The 24,282-nt window shown below is 36.4% G+C and overlaps 1 pseudogene across 1 annotated transcript in view; it reads left to right on the top strand.

The window, feature by feature from the left end:
• The window catches only part of LOC128931428 (uncharacterized), a 61,311-nt pseudogene that overhangs the window by 4,615 nt on the left and 32,414 nt on the right, over window positions 1–24,282 (top strand). The window contains exons 3-4 of the transcript XR_013532724.1: window positions 1,983–2,112; window positions 2,551–2,627. The product of XR_013532724.1 is annotated as an uncharacterized LOC128931428 (transcript). The remainder of the gene's footprint in view (window positions 1–1,982; window positions 2,113–2,550; window positions 2,628–24,282) is intronic.

Here is a 24,282-nt window from a genome sequence, read left to right as displayed (position 1 = left end):
AAATTATATAAAACTAACTTGTTTAATAAACAAGCCTCTTCTACTGAGAAGTGAATTTAGGATTGCTGTGTATGTGGCCAACAAACATTAAAAAAAAAGCTCATCATCACTGGTCATTAGAGAAATGCAAATCAAAACCACAACGAGATACCATCTCATGCCAGTTATAATGCCAATCTTTAAAAAGTCAGAAACAACAGATGCTGGAGATGATGTGGAGTAATAGGAATGCTTTTACACTGCTGGTGGAAGTGTAAATTAGTTCAACCATTGTGGAAGACAGTGTGCGATTCCTCAAGGATCTAGAACCATAAATATATTTGACCTAGCAATCCCATTACTGGGTATATACCCAAAGGATTATAAATCATTCTATTATAAAGACACATGCATATGTTATTTATGGCCGCACTATTTACAATAGAAAAGACTTGGAACCAACCCAACTGCCCATCAATAATACACCGGATAAAGAAAGTGTGGCACATATACACCATGCAATACTATGCAGTCATAAAAAATAATGAGTTCATGTTCTCACTCATAAGTGGGAGCTGACAACAAGAACACATGGACCCAGGGAGGGGAATATCACACACTGGGGCCTGTCAGGGGCTGGGGGACAAGAGGAGGTAGGATTAGGACAAATGCCTAATGCATGTGGGGCTTAAAACCTAGATGACAAGTTGATGGGTGGAGCAAGCCATCATGGCACATACCTATGTAGCAAACTGTATATTCTGCACGTGTATTCAAGAATTTAAAGCATAATAAAAAAAGGTTGTTCAGTGCTCACTGTCTTTAATTTCTGTATTATATAATTCAGTATAAAATAGGATTTATATCTTACAGTTAAATATTTTATAGTTTTGAAAAATTGTCCCTAGACTACAGGGAGAAGAAAAAAGAACTTACTGTAATACAGTGTCTTTTCACTTACCATCCTAAATATAATAGTTCAAAGTATCAGTTATTTTAAAAAAGTTTTAATCAGTTATTTAAAAAAGTTCAACCATTCACTTCTTGCAAAATAAAACAATATTGGAGTATAAGAATCATTCCCTAGGTCTTCCTCTTAATCAACTTAGGAAGAACAACTCTGAAAACTCATTGTTCTTTACTCATCTTAGTGTAATTCCTCTCTCAATCTCTCTTAGGCATTCAGTGTCCTCCTTTTCCTCCTTCTCCTTTGACTCTACTATCATGAATGAATCCATAACTTGTTATTCATGCTAAAGTATAAATAAAATTTAACAACCCATAATTTTATAGAACATTAAATCATCAGAGTAGATTTATTCTGGAGACATTTAGGCATCAACCAGGAAAGTTTAGGCATATATCGGTAACTTATCTCTAAAATATTATGCATATTTTATGTCTTTATAGAATTCCAGCAATCTTTAGAGCCAGGATTTCTGGTTTGCCTGAGGGTAAGAAACATGTTAGGTGTTTTATAGTCATTCCTATGGCTCTAAAGATTTGATGTCTACTTCTAAATGACTATAATAATTTGTGAACCATGGAAAGTCATTTCCAGTCATCCATAAGGTCTTTCATAAGACCCCACAGTCTTAAGACCCTTCAGTTCCTATAGGCCTTCTACAAGGGTTGGTTGAATTCTCTGGTATGGTTTTATAATAATAGATAACTATAATACAGTAAGAATTACCAGTGAGAATATTTTGTACTACAAAAACCCATTGTATTTGCTTTTATTCATATATAAACCATGTATTTTTTTCATGTAGATATAAGAAAAGCAAATTAGCCTTCAGTCAATTAATGTGCTTTGGGGTTTGTTTTCCCAGGGTTCAGAGTTCCCTGGCTAGAGCACAGTGGAGAAAACTCAATAGTGGGAAGGATTAGAACTGGGCATATATGACGCCTGGAAGGAAAGCTAGTTCCTTAGACATTTCTCATCCTGTCACTCATTAGTTGACTCAAATCATTTTAGCAAGTTTTCCTTCCCTCCCTGACAGCTCAACCTACTTTCCTGCTTGAGAAAACTTACCTTAGAATTGTAAGCATGAAGCATAGAAAATGAGAACAAGAGGAAGGTGGGAAGTGACCTCATTTGAAGAGGGGATGAATGGTGAAAGAAGCAAATAGGTAAATGCTGTTTTTCCTAAATACTTTTATTCTTTCTTTGTTTTTTTTATCCCCCAGGGCTCCTATTCACCAAGAAACTCTTCATTCTTGATCAATGATGATATCAGCTGTTTAATGCTGACATCATTGATTGTTAGGAATAATTTGAGTCTTCAGGCTGTCTGCAATTTGATGTTTATTTTTACATGAGGACTAGATGTATTTTAATCATTTCCTCTTTTGAAATACTGTTAGAAAGCAAAAGAAACTAAAATATTGACTCAAATTAACTCATTAGAGTTTCTTTTATATAGACTCTGGGATGGCAGACTGAACATGTTAGAAGAGGTGGGTAGGCATTTTAAAACTAAATGATCCAATCATTTTTGGTTTGTCTCAGATAGCTGGAGGCCTTGGGAGCAAAAGCATACTATTCTAGTGTAACCTGCTTTATTTTAGGACATCAAGCACCAGAAAAAAAATTGGCAAGGAAACATCAAATAAAAGTTCTAGAAACAGCATTTCAAGTCCATTGGGTAAGAAGAGCAAATTAACAAATCATACCATAATGACTTAATCACCAGTGGCTTGTGAGTAAGTGGAGGGAGAGCATTAATTAAAACATATTTTGAACCTTAGGAAAATCAAGCATTTCTAGAAAGAGTGAAAAAATTAAGTCTCATTTATTCTTTGTTTTGCATGAGAATATAGATTAGCAGGGTCAAACCCAGGTTACATCTATCAGCTGAATAAATAGCTATTTTTCTATTAGAAAGATGAGGGTGGAAAATTTTAATAAATTTAGGTAGGAGAATATAAAAGCCTGAATAAGATTTTTGAGTAGGAGTAAAGGAAAAAATTCAAACTAAATCTACCTTTAACCAGTTTTTTTTCAAGGTCACTTTCTTAAGTTATGTAAGGCCCTTCAAAATTTAATTTAGGCTCTCAACATAATTATACATTTTATTACCAAAATTAACATTATATCACTATTTCCCATCTATTTTTACCAAGCATTGGTTTAAGATTTTATAAATTTACACGTATTCTCAAGTGAAAACTAGTTGAAATGGAATTGACATCATCATACGATTACACTGAGATATACTAGGAATAGTCATAGAATCAAATTATCTTAAGGGTTTCATTTTCTCTGAGCAAAGTTCAGAATATTCATAAGTTGAATGTTAGGCATAACTTGAGATGTAAGATGCCATAAGGCACCATTAAATACAAAGACAAAGACATGTAAATATAGTTTAGATTATAAGGTAAACAGAAGAGAAGGCCAGAGATAAAACACAGCTGTCTTGATTTTAATCAGGTTTTTTTTCCTGCTATGAGTTGCTTGAGTTCTTTATATACTTTTGATATGAACACCTTATGAGATGTAAAATATTTCCTCCTATTCTGTAGGTTATTTCTTTGCTTTGCTGATTTTCTTTTTTTTTTTTTTTTGTGCATTTCAGTTTGTTGTAATCTCATTTATCTATTTTTGCTTTTGTTGCCTGTGCTTTTGGAGTCATATCCAAAAAATCGTTGCCCAGACCATTGTCATGGAGGATCTTCTCTGTTTTTTTCTAATTGTTTCATAGTTTATAGTCTCAATCAATTTTGACACTTCTCAGAAGATGACATATAAATGGCCAATAGATACATTAAAAATGCTAATCATCAGGGAAAGGCAAAGAGATATCCCTTCATACCTGTTAGAATGGTAATGTAAAAGAGGAAACATGACAAATATTGGTGAGAATGTGAAGAAAAGGGAATGAACCCTTGTGTACTGTTGTGGGAAAGTAAATTAGTACAGTCATTATGAAAAACTACATGGAGATTCCTCCAAAAATAAAAATATGACTACCACATAATTCAGCTATTCTACTATTGGGCATATATCCAAGGGAAATCAATATGTCCAAAGATTCCTGTAATCCTGTATTTATTTCAGCATTATTCATAATAGCCAAGGTATGGAATCAACTTAAGTATCCATTAACAAATGAATGGATAAGCAAAACACACACGTATATCACATTGTATACAAAAATATTATTTTTCCATAAAATAAGGAAATCCTGTCACTTGCATCAACACAGATAAATCTGGAGAATATTAATGTGAACTGAAGTAACCCAAGCATAGACAGACAAATACCTCATGGTCTCACTCATACGTGGAGTCTTAAAAAGTTGATCTCACAGAGGTGGAGAGTAGAATGGTGTTTACCAGAGGCTAGGATAATTGAGAGGAGTGCTGTGGAGTTGTTGGTCAAAAGATACAGAATTTTTGTTAGACAGGTAGAATAAATTTAGAGAGCTGTTGTACAGGATGGTGACTATAGTTAATATACAATATTCTTGAAAAATGCTGAGAATATATGTTAAATTTTTTTTACAATAATATAAATATATGAGTTAACATATATGTTAATTTGTTAGATTTAGTCACTTCACAAGCTGTATATACTTCAAAGTATTATGTTGCACAAAATAAATATATAGTTTTATCTGTCAATTAAAAAATGGTAAGTTAAAAAAAACACAGCTCTTCTCTCTTATTTTCCAGTGTTAATTTCTCTTGATAGGCTCAAGGTTGGAGAATATAAGTAACACTTCTTCCAGGCAGGGGGAATGTGTAAAATAAATTTGATCTTCCAACTCTAAGTTAATCACTATATTTTTGCTACTTGGTAGAAAATAAAACACTTACCCAAACCTATTTTTATTTATTTGTACAATGAGTATAATCAAGGCATACTGGACTTCAATATATTGTTGACTTTTATTAGTTGTATGACTTCAGGCAAAAGATGGCATCTCTTTGAGACTTTTTCCTCACATACAAAATAAGAATGATAATACTTTCCTCTTAAGTTCCCTAAGAAGGATATAAAAATGATTTAAGACAGCCTATGGAAAGAATTTGGACCTAGATACTTAGTAAACTTCATTCTTGAGAAAGCTTATTTAACTTTAAGATGATAAACTAATTTTAAATACATTAAAAAAGAATAATTGTCTGAAAAATCAATATTCAACTAGCACAATGGACCAAAGAAACTAATTAAAATGATAGCTATTAATTTATAATACATTTAAGAGAAACGTATTTGAAAAACTCAATGCATAACTGAAATAGTATCATATTTTTGAATCTTCTTATAAGTTCTTGGTCATTTGCAAATAATTTTAAATATTATAGATGCTTTTCAAGGGAACTGGTGAGTAAAAACACATTCATTTAATCAGACGAGGACACTTCTATACAGAGCTTGGTAATTGACATCAGAAATTATCAGAAAACCTATAATAAAAGCCTATGACTTTTTGGATAATGAAATATCGGGGGTGAAAGGTTAAAGTCATAAGAATACTTTTAATGTAATTCCAACTGTTCTGGAGATGTAATGGCCTGTTTCATGCTACTAGATATTAATGGTAGTAAAAATGAAGAAAAAATAACTGCAGAATGTGATACTAATTAATATACAGTTATACCTACAGCTTATAAATGTAAACGCAAACCTTCATATGACACGCTTTCTGTGTTAAGCTACTTGAGACCAAAGCTGCCTTATATGCCACTCAGAAAGATAAGTCTTTTGTGAAATTGTTGGATAGCAGATGTTTCACATTGTTTACCAGGGGAGTGGGAGGACAATTTACAAGAACCCCATTTAGTTTCAGCAGCTCTCTTCTTTATACTGTTCTCAGTATATATTGATTTACAAAATGTAGAGTTGTTTCAGAGATTAAGAAGTTGTGCAGTCAAATGGTATTTAATTTGGTTTAGGATTCTTGGAATATAAATGATCTTTGTAAACACTTCAGTTCTTTGTTTGCTAATCTATTTTCATTTTATGTGCTTATATTTAAGATATTATTTCGAAGTATCAGCTTATAAGTAATTTATTCTTCCCACATTTGTTGTTCAAAGAAGGAGAAATAAGCTTGATACCCCTGCTTGTAATACAGGTAGCAGAAACATCTGACACATACAATAAGAATGTGTACTTCTTATGCTGCATCAACAGTATCAGCTGGGGATTTGTTAGATATGCAAATTCTCAGGTTCCAGTCAGAGTGAATCAGGAACTCTGAAGGTGGGGACTAACAAATTATTCCCTATCTAGCCCTCCAGGTGATTTTAATGCATGCTAGCTACAGTTTGCAAACAACTATTCTAAAGATAGGAATTGTATTAAAATAAAAACTGTGAAAATAGGATTACATGATAAATATTTAAAATATTGTGAAAGAAATAAAAGAGGATACTGATTGAATCACAGAAAATTAATAACTAATATGAAGTTCAGCTCTTATTTATATGTGTTACAGAAGATAAGAGCCAATTAATATCTCAATATTATTTTTTTTCTGTATTCATTCACTGGATGTTCATGAAATGCACATTATTATTATACAATCCCAACACACTCATACATACAGACACAGATGTACAACCTGTGTGTGTGTGTATGAGTGTGAATGCACAGAGAATTCAAATAGGGGTTACTTTTGACTGCATTGTTCTGAATTAGATGTGCAATTCTTGTTTTGATTATTTAAAAAAATACATGTCAAATATTCTTTTATAGACATCTGAAATATGTTAATGAACAGGAGAAAGAGGCAGTTGTCAAAGGTCTGACAAGTATAACTTGAGTTTTCTTTTTATATCTTTTATACAAAGAGATATTTTAGTTAGCCTTGGAAATATTTTAGCCAGTAAGTCAAAAAAATTAAAATACTGAGATCGGTCTTTAAAAAAAAACTCTTAAAAACACAGAATGCACCTAATTTTCAGTCAAGTTACACAATTCTAACTTGATGGAAGTTTAGATGGTACTGGGAAATTATACTGCACATAATTTTTCATAAATGAAGATATGTTTGCTGATAATTGGCTTCTATAACAATGTCTTGTATAAAATAAGGTTTATGTAAACAAGCTTGATTTCAACTCAAAATGCCTTTTGAAACAGAATATTAGTTTTTATATTACTTATTATCAAGTTTTCTTATCTTTAATGAAAATGAGAGAAGACTGAGTAAAGTTGAAATCAGGTTTTGTTAAACCGTTTATTTTGAAACCATTTTTAAATTTAGACACTATTTGCAATGATAATACAGAGAGTTCTGGTATAACCCTTCACTGGGTTTCCCTTAATATTAGTGGTTTATATGATTATGCTATATTCATTAAAATTAAGAAATTAACATTGGTACAATGCTGCTAGTTAAACCACAGACTTAATTTCAGTTTCAAATTTTTCTGCTACTGTCCCTTTTGTGTTCTAAGATTCAGTTGAGGACACCATGTTTCATTTAGTTGCATAAACTGCCTATTCTCCTCAGATCCATGGCAGTTTCTGAGTTTTCCCTTGTTTATCATGATGTTGACACTTTTGAGGAGTAATGAGTAGATTATTTTTTAGTAGTCTCTCACTTTAGCTTTCTGTGATGTTTTCACATGAGTTCATGATAAACATGAATTCAATCTGACATCTTTGACTCTAATTCAGCACCTCAGAGTCATTCCAGCTTCCATTCCACTCCCTTACTTATTTGTAGCATCTTTCTCACATAAGGAGAAACAAGATTACAAATACCCACACTTTGTTTTATCAACCCTAGTATAGAAGTAAATTAATTCTAGAAATGCTATTCTTTATTCCTGTAAAAGAAAGTTTACCACCTAGACTATAGTGCTTATGAAAGTTCTTTTTGTTTCTAGCCTTACAGCACCAGTTAAAACATTGTTTGCTTAAGTTACTAGTCAGTTCCCTTTTGTCCACACCTTTTATATATTTTGTTATATAGATGTAGCACAATTAGAGTAAAATAATAATTCAATTCTGTTATTTCCAGTTTTCCTTGCATTTCTGATTTGTAATGCTAGTTTTCACGTGCATAGCTTCTAAATATCAATAGATCTCTTTCTAGGCTGTCTACTGTGCCTATTGGTATATTTTGTTTATAATTTTCTCACCATATGCTTTAAATGAAGCTTCTTATAACTTTAAATAAAACTTCAAAGAATTTTGATACCTGGTAGGTTGTATTTTCCTTTCTTCTTCTCCTTTAGTTACATGAGTTTGATAATTAGCTTTAAAATTTTCATGGAAAACTCAATTTAGAATTTGATTGAATTTATTTTATGAATATTTTCATTTTTATTGGATAGTTTTCCCATCCATTAAGATAGTATATTCCTACATTTTAAATCTTCATTGATGTCCTCCCATAAAAGTTTATACATTTTTCAATGAATTCTTTGATGATTTTTGTTTGTCTTATTCCATTACTCTACAGCTTTTATTTCTATTATAATCAACTTAAAAACTTCTATTTTCTGAATGTTTCTGACTGGGTTATTAAAAATGATTGATTTTATACTATAAACTTTCATATGCTTATACAGCAAAAGTCACTTACTAGTTGTAATAATTAGTCAGTAGATTCACTTGGATTTTATATGAATACATCTCACATTTAGTGAACAAGGACATGTATGTTTCTGCCATTCTAATCCTCAAATCAATATCCTTCTCAATATTCTTCTCTCCTTGTCTTTCTCTTTTTCTCTCTTTCTCTGTGTTTTTGTATTACCTATGTTTTCTAGTACGACATAAATGATTATTATAATGCAGACGTCCATATCTTGCTCCTAACTGTTAAAAGATGTCTAGGCCGGGCACGGTGGCTCAAGCCTGTAATCCCAGCACTTTGGGAGGCCGAGGCGGGTGGATCACGAGGTCAAGGGATCGAGACCATCCTGGTCAATATGGTGAAACCCCATCTCTACTAAAAATACAAAAAATTAGCTGGGCATGGTGGCGTGTGCCTGTAATCCCAGCCACTCAGGAGGCTGAGGCAGGAGAATTGCCTGAACCCAGGAGGTGGAGGTTGCGGTGAGCCAAGATCACGCCATTGCACTCCAGCCTGGGTAACAAGAGCGAAACTCCGTCTCAAAAAAAAAAAGATGTCTTCTAACATTTCACCATTATATGTGATGTTATCTTTTTTGATAGACGTTCTTTACTGAGTTACATTAATTAAGCTGCTTCCTTTTTCACTAAGACTTCATTTTTTTAAAAAAATTACGCATCATTAAATTTTTACCAAAATTGTTTTGTGCATCTATGAAGATGATAATTTGTCTTTTTGTTGTTTTTGGCTCAGTTTGATGAATGACACCAAAGGACTGCCTAAAGTTAAAAAATCCATTATATTGCTATGCTGTACCTATCCCCTGTAATTATTTTTCTACATTCCTAGATATAATTTGCTGATGCATTATTTAGAATTTTTGCATAAAAATTCATAGTAACATTGAAAATGTTCTTTTTGCTGTATATATCCTATATTCGCATCAATATAATACAATTCTTATAAAATTACTTGAAGAATTATAGATTTCAAAGAGTAATATGAGAAATTTTCAGTGACGTTTTAAAAGACTCTGAAATAGGGAAGACTGGCACAAAGATAGGTTATAAAAGTTACCAGAAGTTAGGTGCTGCCCCTGGAATTGGGGAGCATAGTTACAAAAAATACACATAAGTATGAATTTTTTCACACACTTGAGTTTGTGAATGATCTTAATCTAATACACAAATAACTGAAGAAGTGTGTGTACAGGTCTGTATATGTGAGTGTGTTGGGGAGGTGCTGGTTTGGGAAGGCATGAAATAAAGATGAGAAATTGTAGATGTGGAAATGCAGGATGGAGAGATCAGGAAAGAAATAAAAATAAAAACTAAATTTATTATTATGGAAAGAGAGAGCCTATCAAGAGTTCATATTGGTGGAACTTTAAAAAATTATTTCTCCACCATTGAGTAAAACTCTCTCATAGAATAAACATTATGTTTTAAAGTATGTTATTTTAAAATTGTAGTTGTTGCTGTTTTTACAATCTGGCAAAATTTATTATTAATACTTTGACTTTGTACCTGGTCAAATCCCAGTGACTGCAACTACAGTCATGCATAGTTTAACAATAGATATACGTTCTAAGAAATTGTTTAGGTGATTTCATGATAGTGTGGTCTTACTGTGTACTTACACAAACTTAGATGATATATCCTACTACACACCTATGTTTTGCTCCTAAACTACAAAACCATACAGCATGTTAATGCACTGAGTACCACAGGCAATTGTAACACTATGCTAAGTATTTATTTATCTAAACATATCTACACATACAAAGGGTACACTAAAACTACAGGATAGAAGATTAAAAATGGAACATCTGTACAGGGTACCGATCTGGTTTGGCTGTGTCTCCACCCAAATCTCATCTTGAAATCCCATATGTTGTGGAACATAATTGAATCATGGGGGCAGGTCTTTCTTGTGATAGTAAGTCTCACTAGATAGATGCTGTTCTTGTGATAGTAAGTCCCACTAGATCTGATTTTTTTTAATTGTACTTTAGGTTTGGGGTACATGTGCAGATCATGCAGGACTGTTACATAGGTACATACATGGCAAGGTGGTTTGCTGCCTTCATCCCCCCTCATCACCTATATCTGGTATTTCTCCCCTCATTATCCCTCCCCACCCTCCCCACCCCTGCTGTCCCTCCCCTAGCCCCCACCTACTGACTGCAGGGTATGATGCTCCCCTCCCTGTGTCCATGTGCTCTCATTGTTCAACACCCACCTATGAGTGGTAACATACAGTGTTTGGTTTTCTGTTCTTGTGTCAGTTTGCTGAGAATGATAGTTTCCAGATTCATCCATGTCCTTATGAAAGACACGAACTCATTGTTTTTATGGCTGCATAGTATTCCATGGTATATATATGCCACATTTTCTTTGTCCAGTTTATCGATGATAGACATTTGAGTTGGTTCCAGATTTCTGCTGTTGTAAACAGTGCTGCAATGAACATACATGTGCATGTGTCTTTATAATAGAACAATTTATAATTCTTTGTGTATATATCCAGTAATGGGATTGCTGAGTCAAATGGTATTTCTATTTCTAGGTCCTTGAGGAATCGCCACACTGTCTTCCACAATTGTTGAACTAATTTACACTCCCACCAACAGTGTAAAGGTGTTCCTATTTCTCCACATCCTCTCCAGCATCTGCTGTCTCCAGATTTTTTAATGATCGCCATTCTAACTGGTGTGAGATGGTATCTCAATGTGGTTTTGATTTTTATTTCTCTACTGACCAGTGATGATGAGCATTTTTTCATGTGTTTGTTGGCCTCAGTGATGTCTTTTGTAAAGTTTCTGTTCATATACTTTGCCCACTTTTGAACGGGTTTGTTTTTTTCTTGTAAATCTGTTTTAGGTCTTTGTAGATTCTGGATATCAGCCCTTTGTCAGATGGGTAGATTGCAAAAAATTTTTCCCATTCTGTTGGTTGCTGGTTCACTCTAATGATTGTTTCCTTTGCTGTACAGAAGCTCTGGAGTTTATTAGATCCTATTTGTCTATTTTGGCTTTTGTTGCCATTGCTTTTGGTGTTTCACCTTGCCTATCCCTATATCCTGAATGGTTTTGCCTAGGTTTTCTTCTAGGGTTTCTTTTTATGATGTTAGGTCTTTTGTTTAGATCTTTAATCCATCTGGTGTTAATTTTAATGTAAGGTGTCAGGAAGGGGTCCAGTTTCTGCTTTCTGCACATGGCTATCCAGTTTTCCCAACACCATTTATTAAACAGGGAATCCTTTCTCCATTGCTTGTTTTTGTCAGGTTTGTCAAAGATCAGATGATTGTAGATGTGTGGTGTTGCTTCTGTGGCCTCTGTTCTGTTCCATTGTTCTGTGTCTCTGTTTTGGTATCAGTACCATGCTGTTTTGATTACTGTGGCCTTCTCGTATCATTTGAAGTCAGGCTGCATGATGCCTTCAGCTTTGTTCTTTTTGCTTAGGATTGTTTTGGCTAGGTGGGCTCTCTTTGGATTCCATATGAAGTTTGAAGTGGTTTCTTCCAGTTCTGTGAAGAAGGTCATTGGTAGCTTGATGGGGTAGCATTTAATCTATAAATTACTTTGGGCAGTATGGCCATTTTCACAGTGTTGATTCTTCCCAACCATGAGCATGGGATGTTTTTCCATCTGTTTGCGTCCTCTCTTATTTCCTTGAGCAGTGGTTTGTAGTTCTCCTTGAAGAGGTTCTTTACATCCTTTGTTAGTTGTATTCCTAGGTATTTTATTCTCTTTGCAGTAATTGTGAATGCGAGTTCACTCATGATTTGGCTCTCTGTTTGTCTGTTACTGGTGTATAGGAATGCTTGTGATGTCTGCACGTTGATTTTGTATCCTGAGACTTTGCTGAACTTCCTTATCAGTTTAAGGAGATTTTGGGCTGAGACGATGGGGTCTTCTAAATATACAATCATGTCATCTGCAAATAGAGCCAATTTGGCTTCTCTTTTCCTAATTGAATACCCTTCATTTCTTTCTCTTGCCTGATTGCTCTGGCTAGAACTTCCAATACTATATTGAATAGGAGTGGTGAGAGAGGGCATCCTGATTGTTTTTTTTTTATTAATTTTTTATTGTATTTTAGGTTTTGGGGTACATGAGCAGAGCATGCAAGACAGTTGCGTAGGTACACACATGTTTTGCTTCCTTTCTCCCCTTCACCCACATTTGGCATTTCTCCCCAGGTTATCCCTACCCACCTCCCCCTCCCACTGGCCCTCCCCTTTTCCCCCCAATAGACCCCAGTGTTTAGTACTCCCCTCCCTCTGTCCATGTGTTCTCATTTTTCATCACCCGCCTATGAGTGAGAATATGCGGTGTTTCATTTTCTGTTCTTGTGTCAGTTTGCTGAGGATGATGTTCTCCAGATTCATCCATGTCCCTACAAATGACACAAACTCATCATTTCTGATTGCTGCATAATATTCCATGGTGTATATGTGCCACATTTTCCCAATCCAGTCTATCATCAACGGGCATTTGGGTTGATTCCAGATCTCTGCTATTGTAAACAGTGCTGCAATGAACATTCGTGTACATGTGTCCTTATAGTAGAGCGATTTATAGTCTTTTGGATATATACCCAGTAATGGGATTGCTGGGTCAAATGGAATTTCTATTTCTAAGGCCTTGAGGAATCGCCACACTGTCTTCCACAATGGTTGAACTTATTTACACTCCCACCAACAGTGTAGAAGTGTTCCTTTTTCTCCACATCCTATCTAGCATCTGTTGTCTCCAGATTTTTTAATGATCGCCATTCTAACTGGCGTGAGATGGTATCTCAATGTGGTTTTGATTTGCATCTCTCTGATGACCAGTGACGATGAGCATTTTTTCATATGATTGTTGGCCTCATATATGTCTTCTTTCGTAAAGTGTCTGTTCATATCCTTTGCCCACTTTTGAATGGGCTTGTTTGTTTTTTTCCTGTAAATCTGTTTGAGTTCTTTGTAAATTCTGGATATCAGCCCTTTTGTCAGATGGGTAAACTGCAAAAATTTTTTCCCATTCTTTTGGTTGCCGATTCACTCTAGTGACTGTTTCTTTTGCCATGCAGAAGCTGTGGAGTTTGATTAGGTCCCATTTGTCTATTTTGGCTTTTGTTGCCAATGCTTTTGGTGTTTTGTTCATGAAGTCCTTGCCTACTCCTATATCCTGGATAGTTTTGCCTAGATTCCTTCTATGGTTTTTATCGTGCCAGGTCTTATGTTTAAGTCTGTAATCCATCTGGAGTTAATCTTAGTGTATGGTGTCAGGAAGGGGTCCAGTTTCTGCTTTCTGCACATGGCTAGCCAGTTTTCCCAACACCATTTGTTAAACAGGGAATCCTTTCCCCATTGCTTGTTTTTGTCAGGTTTATCAAAGATTGGTTGTAGATATGTGTTGTGTTGCCTCCGGTGCCTCTGTTTTGTTACATTGGTCTATATCTCAGTTTTGGTGCCAGTACCATGCTGTTTTGATTACTGTAGCCTTGTAGTATAGTTTGAAATCCGGTAGTGTGATGCCCCCCGCTGTGTTCTTTTTGCTTAGAATTGACTTGGCTATGCGGGCTCTCTTTTGGTTCCATATGAAGTTCATGGTGGTTTTTTCCAGTTCTGTGAAGAAAGTCAATGGTAGCTTGATGGGGATAGCGTTGATTCTGTAAATTACTTTGGGCAGTATAGCCATTTTCACGATATTAATTCTTCCTAACCATGAACATGGAATGTTTCTCCATCTGTTTGTGTCCTCTCTGATTTTGTTGAGCAGTGGTTTGTAGTTCTCCTTGAAGAGGTCCCTTACATTCCTTGTGAGTTGTATTCCAAGGTATCTTATTCTTTTTGTAGCAATTGTGAATGGCAGTTCGTTCTTGATTTGGCTTTCTTTAAGTCTGTTATTGGTGTAGACGAATGCTTGTGATTTTTGGACATTGATTTTATATCCTGAGACTTTGCTGAAGTTGCTTATCAGTTTCAGGAGTTTTTGGGCTGAGGCGATGGGGTCTTCTAGGTATACTATCATGTAGTCTGCAAATAGAGACAGTTTGGCTTCCACCTTTCCTATTTGAATACCCTTTATTTCTTTTTCTTGCCTGATTGCTGTGGCTAGAACTTCCGGTACTATATTGAATAGGAGTGGTGAAAGAGGGCATCCTTGTCTAGTGCCGGATTTCAAAGGGAATGCTTCCAGTTTTTGCCCATTCAGTATGATATTGGCTGTTGGTTTGTCATAAATAGCTTTTATTACTTTGAGATAAGTTCCATCGATACCGAGTTTATTGAGGGTTTTTAGCATAAAGGGCTGTTGAATTTTGTCGAATGCCTTCTCTGTGTCAATTGAGATAATCATGTGGTTTTTGTTTTTGGTTCTGTTTATGTGGTGAATTACGTTTATAGACTTGCGTTTGTGGAACCAGCCTTGCATCCCCAGGATGAATCCTACTTGATCATGATGAATAAGTTTTTTGATTTGCTATTGCAATCGGCTTGCCAATATTTTATTGACGATATTTGCATCTATGTTCATCATGGATATTGGCCTGAAGTTTTCTTTTCTTGTTGGGTCTCTGCCGGGTTTTGGTATCAGGATGATGTTGTTCTCATAAAATGATTTGGGAAGGATTCCCTCTTTTTGGATTATTTTGAATAGTTTTAGAAGGAATTGTACCAGCTCCTCTTTGTGTGTCTGGTAGAATTTGGCTGTGAACCCGTCTGGACCTGGGCTTTTTTTATGTGGTAGGCTCTTAATTGCTGCCTCGACTTCTGACCTTGTTATTAGTCTATTCATAGTTTCAGCTTCCTCCTGGTTTAGGCTTGGGAGGATACAGGAGTCCAGTAATTTATCCATTTCTTCCAGGTTTACTAGTTTATGTGCATAGAGTTTTTTGTAATATTCTCTGATGATGGTTTGAATTTCTGTGGAATCTGTGGTGATTTCACCTTTATCATTTTTTATTGCATCTATTTGGTTGTTCTATCTTTTCTTTTTAATCAATCTGGCTAGTGGTCTGTCAATTTTGTTGATCTTTTCAGAAAACCAGCTCTTGGATTTATTGATTTTTTTGAAGGGTTTTTCGTGTCTCAATCTCCTTCAGTTCAGCTCTGATCTTAGTTATTTCTTGTCTTCTGCTGGGTTTTGAGTTTTTTTGATCTTTCTCCTCTAGCTCTTTCAATTTTGAAGATAGGGTGTCAATTTTTGATCTCTCCATTCTCCTCATATGGGCACTTATTGCTATATACTTTCCTCTAGAGACTGCTTTAAATGTGTCCCAGAGATTCTGGCATGTTGTGTCTTTGTTCCCATTGGTTTTGAAGAACTTCTTTATTTCTGCCTTCATTTCGTTGTTTACCCAGTCAACATTCAAGAGCCAGTTGTTCAGTTTCCATGAAGCTGTGCGGTTCTGGGTGGGTTTCTGAATTCTGAGTTCTAACTTGATTGCACTATGGTCTGAGAGGCTGTTTGTTATGATTTCAGTTGTTTTGCATTTGCTGAGCAGTGCTTTACTTCCAATTATGTGGTCAATTTTAGAGTAGGTGTGATGTGGTGCTGAGAAGAATGTATATTCTGTGGATTTGGGGTGGAGAGTTCTGTAAATGTCTATCAGGTTTGCTTGCTCCAGGTCTGAGTTCAAGCCCTGGATATGCTTGTTGATTTTCTGTCTTGTTGATCTGTCAAATATTGACAATGGAGTGTTAAAGTCTCCCACTATTATTGTGTGGGAGTCTAAGTCTCTTTTTAAGTCATTAAGAACTTGCCTTATGTATCTGAGTGCTCTTGTATTGGGTCCATATATGTTTAGGATCGTTAGCTCTTCTTGTTGTATCGATCCTTTTACCAGTATGTAATGGCCTTCTTTGTCTCTTTTGATCTTTGTTGCTTTCAAGTCTATTTTATCAGAGATGAGAATTGCAACTCCTGCTTTTTTTTGCTCTCCATTTGCTTGGTAAATCTTCCTTCATCCCTTTATTTTGAGCCTTTGTGTATCCTTGCATGTGAGATGGGTTTCCTGGGTACAGCACACTGATGGGTTTTGGATTTTTATCCAATTTGCCAGTCTGTGTCTTTTGATTGGTGCATTTAGTCCATTTATGTTTAGGGTTAATATTGTTATGTGTGAATTTGATCCTGCCATTTTGATGCTAAGTGGCTGTTTTGCCCGTTAGTTGTTGTAGATTCTTCATTATGTTGATGCTCTTTAGCATTTAGTGTGATTTTGGAATGGCTGGTACTGGTTGTTCCTTTATATGTGTAGTGCCTCTTTTAGGAGCTCTTGTAAAGCGGGCCTGGTGGTGACAAAATCTCTGAGTACTTGCTTGTTCACAAAGGATTTTATTTTTTCTTCACTTATGAAGCTCAGTTTGGCTGGATATGAAATTCTGGGTTGAAAGTTCTTTTCTTTAAGAATGTTGAATATTGGCCCCCACTCTCTTCTGGCTTGTAGTGTTTCTGCCGAGAGATCTGCTGTGAGTCTGATGGGCTTCCCTTTGTGGGTGACCTGACCTTTCTCTCTGGCTGCCCTTAGTATTTTCTCCTTTATTTCAACCTTGTTGAATCTGACCATGGTGTGCCTTGGGGTTGCTCTTCTTGTGGAATATCTTTGTGATGTTCTCTGTATTTCCTGCATTTGAGTGTTGGCCTGTCTTGCTAGGTGGGGGAAATTTTCCTGGATGATGTCCTGAAGAGTATTTTCCAGCTTGGATTCATTCTGTTCGTCCCCTTCTGGTACACCTATCAAACGTAGGTTAGGTCTTTTCACATAGTCCCACATTTCTTGGAGACTTTGTTCATTCCTTTTTGTGCTTTTTTCTCTAATCTTCATTTCTTGTTTTATTTCATTGAGTTGATCTTTGACTTCAGATATTCTTTCTTCTGCTTGGTCAATTCGGCTATTGAAACTTTTTCATGCTCCGTGAAGTTCTCGTATTGTGTTTTTCATCTCCTTTAATTCATTCATATTCCTCTCTAAGTTATCCATTCTTGTTATCATTTCCTCAAATCTTTTTTCAAGTTCCTTAGTTTCTTTGCATTGATTTAATACATGTTCTTTTAGCTCACAAAAGTTTCTCATTATCCACCTTCTGAAGTCTAATTCCGTCATTTCATCGCAGTCATTCTCCATCCAGCTTTGTTCCCTTGCTGGTGAAGAGTTTTGGTCCTTTCTAGGAGGCTACGTGTTCTGGTTTCGGGTGTTTTCCTTCTTTTTGCACTGGTTTTTCCCATCTTCCTGGATTTATCCACTTGTCGTCTGCGTAGTTGCTGACTTTTCGATTGGGTCTCTGAGTGGACACCCAGATTGTTGGTGATGAAGTATTTCTGTTACTTGGTTTTCCTTCTACCAGTCTAGCCCCTTCACTGTATGACCGCTGAGGTCCACTCCAGGCCCTGCTTGTCTGGGGTGCACCTATAGCAGCTGTGGAACAGTGAGGGATGCTACCAGTTTCTTTTTCTGCTATCTTTGTCCCAGGATGATGCTTGCCAAATGTCAGTCTTTTGGATATAGAGGGGTCAGGGAGCTGTTTGAGGAGACAGTCTGTACTTTATAGGAGCTCAATTGCTGAGCTGTGAGCTCTGTTGTTCATTCAGGGCTGTTAGGCTGCTATGTTTGGTTCTGCTGCAACAGAGCTCATTAAAAAAACCCTTTTTTTCTCAAATGCTCTGTCTTGGGGGGTTTGGGCTTTATTTTTGGATGTCTGTTGAGGTGTCCTGCCCAGCTAGGAGGCAGTCTAGTCACTATTTTCCTTCCGAGGCTCCGCCCTGCTGTTGTGTGGTTCACCCTGTTGCTGCAGACTCTGCTCTTCTGCTGCGGTCTCAGCCACAGGCTATGCCCTGCGGCAGAGTCTCTCTGTTGTAGCGGGTTGCCTCGGCAACAGCAGGCTGCATCAGCAGTGGGCATGTATCTCAGTAGGGGCGGGTTGCCTCGGTAATGGTGGACGCCCCTACCCCACAGAGCGTCTCAGGGACCGTCTGCATGGGGAGTGTTTGGAATCACGGTTTTGTCCGTCCCACTGGGCTACCCCAAACGCTGTGTTCCTGCAATCCCCTGGTCTGGCCCACTGTCCAAGTCCTGTTCAGTCTCAAGTCCAGCCCTCTCAAGTCTCAAGTTGCCAGTTCAACAGGGAACCCGGACAAGCGCGCCCTGTGGGGAGCTCTGGGTAGGGCCGGCCGCCGCCACCCCAGCTGCCAGCTTCGCCGGGCAGTACCTCTGCCTGGCGTCCCGTGTCTCCTTTATACTTGGGAATTTCCCTGTTCTGTGGGCAACAAAGATCAGTCTGGAAATGCAGCTGTGACTCACCTCTCCGCGGATTCACCGACAGCTTCAATCCTGGGTTATTCTCACTGCGCCATCTTGAGTCCTCCTCCCTGATTGTTTTATAAGGCAGAGTTTTCCTGCACAAGCTCTGTCTTTGCCTTCTGCCTTGCACATAATATGTGACTTGCTCCTCCTTGCATTCCACCATGATTGCTAGGCTTCCCCAGCCATGTGGAATGGTAAGTGAATCACACCTTTTTCTTTTGTAAATTGCCTAGTCTCGGGGGTATGTCTTTACTGCAGTGTGCAAACAGACTAACACAGGAACTTACACCATCAATGGAGCCTGCAGGACTGAAAGTTGCTCTTGGTGAGTAAGTGCGTGAGTGGTGAGTCGATGTCAAGGCCTAGGATATTACTGTATACTACTGTAGACTTTATACAAACTGTACACACGGGCTACATTAAATTTACAAAATAATTTCTCTTTCTGCAATGGTAAAATAACCTTAGCTTATTGTAACTTTTTTACTTTATACCTTTAAAATTTTTCTTTCTGTAGCTGTTTTACTTTACAAATGTTAAATTTTTAAAAACTTTTTGACTATTTTAACACAACTTAAAACACAAACACATGGTACAGCTATACAAAATATTGTATTTTTATTTATATTGTTTAAACTTTTTATATTTTTAAAATTTAAAATTTAATTTTTACTTTACTTAAATTTATTTTTGATTAAAAAGTAGGACACAAAAACACATTAGCCTTGGTCTACACAGAGTCAGGGTCGTCAATGTTATTTTCTTCCACATCCATGTCCCACTGGAAAGTCTTCAGGAGCAATAATAAATGTAGTGCAGTCATCTCCTATAACAGTGCATTCTTTTGGAATACTTCCTAAATCATCTGCCTAAAGCTATTTTACAATTAACTTTTTTTTAAGTAGAAGGGGTACAGTCTAGAATAATGATAAAAAGTATAGTAGAGTAAATACATAAACCAGTAATGTAGTCATTTATTATCATTATCAAGTATTAGGTACCGTATGTAATTGTATGTGCTATACTTTTATAAAACTGGCAGTGCAATAGGTTTGTTTTTACACCAGTATCACCACAAACATGTGAGTAATGCATTGTGCTACAATATTATGACAGCTAAGACATCACTAGGCTATGGGAATATTTTAGCTCCATTATTGAATATGGTGGGTCTTATGAAACCACCATTGGATACATCATCTGTCACTGACTGAAATGTTATGTAGTACATGACTGTATGTACTTTGTATGGTTTGCTAAAAAATAAATAATCATGAAATAAATTGATAAGAAAGAAAGGCATTGCTATGAAATCTATAATGTGAATTATAGATTTTTTTATTTCAAAAATGAAAGAAAAAAGAAAGAAATGAAGGAAGGCCTGATAAAAGAGAAATGAGCAATGCCCTTTGACATGCAAATAACATGGTTTAAAGTTAACAATAGAAATATATGCTAGTTATTATAAATAATACAGTTATTATAACATTAAAAACGCTATGAATTACTGAAATCATAACAATCAAAATAACTTATCTATCATATTTTATATTGTTCTTGAAGAGTAATCCATGTGTACAAAATATTTTTGATTTTTTGCCAGTAAGCAAAGTCGCTTTGGAAAAAAATTTGTATTTGGCCATTAGAAAGAAACATTTGATATCTGTCTGGTACGCAGTAGGGGCCCAAAATGCAATAGGAGACCCACACTCTGTCTTACAACTCACAGTCATTCTAATATTCATAATCTATAGTCTTACTAGAAATTTTTTTCGACTACAACAAAATACAACAGACACAGATAATCTTCAAAAGTAATAGAATAATCTTTCTTTCGAGGTTCTTTGATGCTACTCCCATTATCACATACACATTTGTCAAGTTTGTAATATGCAATATGTGTCTTTTGTAGGGCACATTGGGAGCCCGAGGTAGGGCTGATGGCCCCACAGGGTCGTGGGGTGAGCCTTATGCTGTGCCGAGGCACAGGATCCGAGAAATAAAGAGACAGGACACAGAAGTACAAGAAAAATGCAGCTGGGCTTGGGGGGCCACACCACCTATAAGCGGAGTCAGGCGAGGCCCTGAATGTCCAGAAGCATGAGTATTTATTGTGTGTAGGTTAGGGGGCAGGGCAGTGAGTGAACTCATCTTTAAGGATAGTGATGGGGTCGTGAACAATAAAACATGGGGTCCATCCCCATTAGGTCACCTAGGCCAGGAGGTGGACAGTGCACAGCAAGGGGCCCATTCCCACAAAGGCAAGGGGTGTGCACAGTAAGGGGTCCACCCCCATTAGGTCACTGTGGTTTGAAGGTGGGTCGTGCGCAGTGTGCAATACTTCTATCTATGGTCAAACTACTTCTAAGAAGATTTATAGGAGGATGCTTTAGGTCACATAGCAGTGACAGAGCTGTCAGAGTTACTGCCATCTTCTGGCAGCTTCCAATGGGTTCTATGAGAAGATGCTTTTCAAGCAGTACAGTAGCAAGAGCTGATTAAGTTCACAGTCACCAAGGTAGATTGCCGTTCTGAGGGCAGCCTTCCACAAGAACTGGAGCAAGGTCCTACAACTTCTTTATCAGGAGGAGTGGCTCTCTCCCCAAGCCTGCCATACAGCGGGTATCTTTATGATACTGAACGCTTCCGCCTGGGCCATGGATTCTTGTCCTGGCATAACTGTTTTTCCCTTAAACTATGCTCTTCACGGTGTCTGCTCTTAGGCATTCCTCTGATTATAAGCTGCTTATTCCTTAATTCATGCTCTGCACTGTGTCCACTCTAGGCATTCCTCCGATATGAACTAAGATATAATTATACGTATATATGTAGGGAAATATTCTTGAGGCACTCATACTATTAACTATTATATGATTATATATAGAGGATTATATAAAGGGATTTGTCAAACCCTAATTCTATAAACTAATATATGATTATATAAAGGATTATATAAAAGGAAATAGCTGAGTGGTAACACTATAAAGTGAGATATTCCTTAAGCCCTAACTGTGCCAGGGTTCTGCTTAGCTCTCATTCCTCGGTGCCTATATGGGGGGTTACCCACATCTTTCACAGTTTAGTTATGCTAATCTTTTTTATTCACATTTCTTTGAAAATATAACTGCCTCTATCCACCAATAAGTGGTATCCCTTGTATATTAGTCAGGATTCCCTAGGGACAGAACTAATAGGATTTATATATTATATAAAGGGGAGTTTATTAAGTATTTTTTTTTTTTGAGACGGAGTTTCACTCTTGTTACCCAGGCTGGAGTGCAATGGCGTGATCTCGGCTCAACGCAACATCTGCCTCCTAGGTTCAGGCAACTCTCCCGCCTCAGCCTCCTGAGTAGCTGGGACTACAGGCATGCACCACCATGCCCAGCTAATTTTTTGTATTTTTAGTTGAGTCGGGGTTTCACCATGTTGACCAGTATGGTCTCAATCTCTTGACCTCGTGATCCATCCACCTCGGCCTCCCAAAGTGCTGGGATTACAGGCGTGAGCCACTGCGCCTGGCTGTTTATTAAGTATTAACTTACATGATCATAAGGTCTCACAATAGGCTGTCTGTAAGCTTGAGGAGCAAGGAGAGTCAGTCTGAGTCTCAAAAGCAAAGAACTTGAAGTCTGATGTTTGAGGGCAGGAAACATCCAGCGTGGGATAGTGATGTAGTCTGGGAGGCTAGGCCAGTGTTGCCTTTTCATGTTTTTCTGCCCACTTCATGTTCTCTGGCAGTTGATTAGATTGTTCCCACCCAGACTAAGGATGGGTCTGCCTTCCGCAGCCCACTGACTCACATGATAATCTCCTTTGGCAACACCCTCACAAACATACCCAGCATCAATACTTTACATCCTTCCAACTAATCAAGTTGACATTCAGTATTAACCATCACACCTTGTATGTATACTTTGTGGATTGCAGCAGAAATAACTATATGAAAATTCAAATTTTAATGAAAAAATTACTTTGGGGATTCTTTGTAGCTATATGCTATTATATAATTATTACATATACAATGCAGCATAGGCAACATAAAGACAATACTACAGAACAAAGAGAAAGATTTCTAGTTATATTAGCAAAATGTTATGAATAAAAATAAAAACAAGAAATGTAGGGCATTATATAGAAAAATTATCTCCCAAACTTTTCCTGCTTTACTGCAAATAAACAAAAAGAGAATTAAAACATAGGTAGACAAATACGTTAATATATTCTGTCTTGGATTTGAGTAGTTAACATTAAATTTTTTTTCTAGTGTTTTCTAATAGAATTCACCTATGATTAAAACACAAGTTCCTTAGTAAGTTGACTTGTTTGGCCAATTTTTTGTAATATATGTGTAGTTTTTTGAAGTATAATATGATCATACTTAAGGTACTAAAAAAAGTAAATAAAAATTTAATATTTAAAATAAGTGTTGAATATTAAAATGTTTTCCTATGAAATAATGAATTAAAAAAACTCTTATCTAACAAGAATATCCTCTTATACTGTAGATGAAGCCTATAATGCTTTTAATTCTTTTATGTTTTCTAATAGGGTTGTAAGTGAAAGAACCCAAATCAAAGGAAAATACAAGGTTCCACAGGCCTTCAGCATAATTTGATAGTGTAGGTTCTACAGAGCTTCAGTGCAAGTTTGTTTACATGGAAAACCCTATGTATATGGCTTCTTTAGTATACCTGTGCATTTTTTTTATCTTTCAGAATTGCATATTATGATTAAAATTAGTTTATAAAAATGTGAGAATGATGTAGCTTTGGTAATTGTGTAATATGACTAGGAGCTGCAAATTGGCATTAGAATAATGTGTTTCAGAAGCTTGTATTATCATAGACACTTATGTTATAGTTACATACTTTATATTGCGCTTATGTACACTTTCTTGCATAAAAACCTGTTTATCTGTTAAGGAAAAAAGCCTCTTATAGAATATAAAGTTAAATATCAAGCCTTGAAATCTTTGTAAAAAGGAAGATGCTAAACATACTGCTGTTTCTCCCATACTTTTCCATCTTTATTTAAAGAGACCATGAGCTAGGTGTGCAATTGTAAATGAAGCGATTCTTTTTTGTCAACACTTTTGATACTTTTCTGGCTTAAGTTTAACCTAACTCACATCTGTCTCATCACATTTGACAGAAGACAGAAAACTAAATATTAGTGTTTTTTTCAGAGCTCCTTCCCTAACAAAAACTTTGGACTTAGGTAATGCAGGAAATTTGGAAAAACTTCTATTGTTCAATCTGTAGTGGTCACTGATGAGCTGTTCATTGCTCAAGCCTGGTTAATCTCTTCCAAGACAGGCAGTCCCATAGATCTTAATGTCTACTTAATCATTGCCAGGTGAGGCTAATCTCTTTTGGCTGTAGCTTCCAAAGGTGAGGAACAGAGTGTTCAGATTGCTGGTATCTATCGGTAGATGTAACTTACAGGTACCCTCCATTATC

This window comes from Callithrix jacchus, chromosome 2 (genome assembly GCF_049354715.1).
Source record: "Callithrix jacchus isolate 240 chromosome 2, calJac240_pri, whole genome shotgun sequence".
In the NCBI taxonomy this organism is placed as follows: Eukaryota; Metazoa; Chordata; class Mammalia; order Primates; family Cebidae; genus Callithrix; species Callithrix jacchus.
Note: the sequence above shows the minus strand (reverse complement) of the source record. Positions and strands in the feature narration are given on the sequence as shown.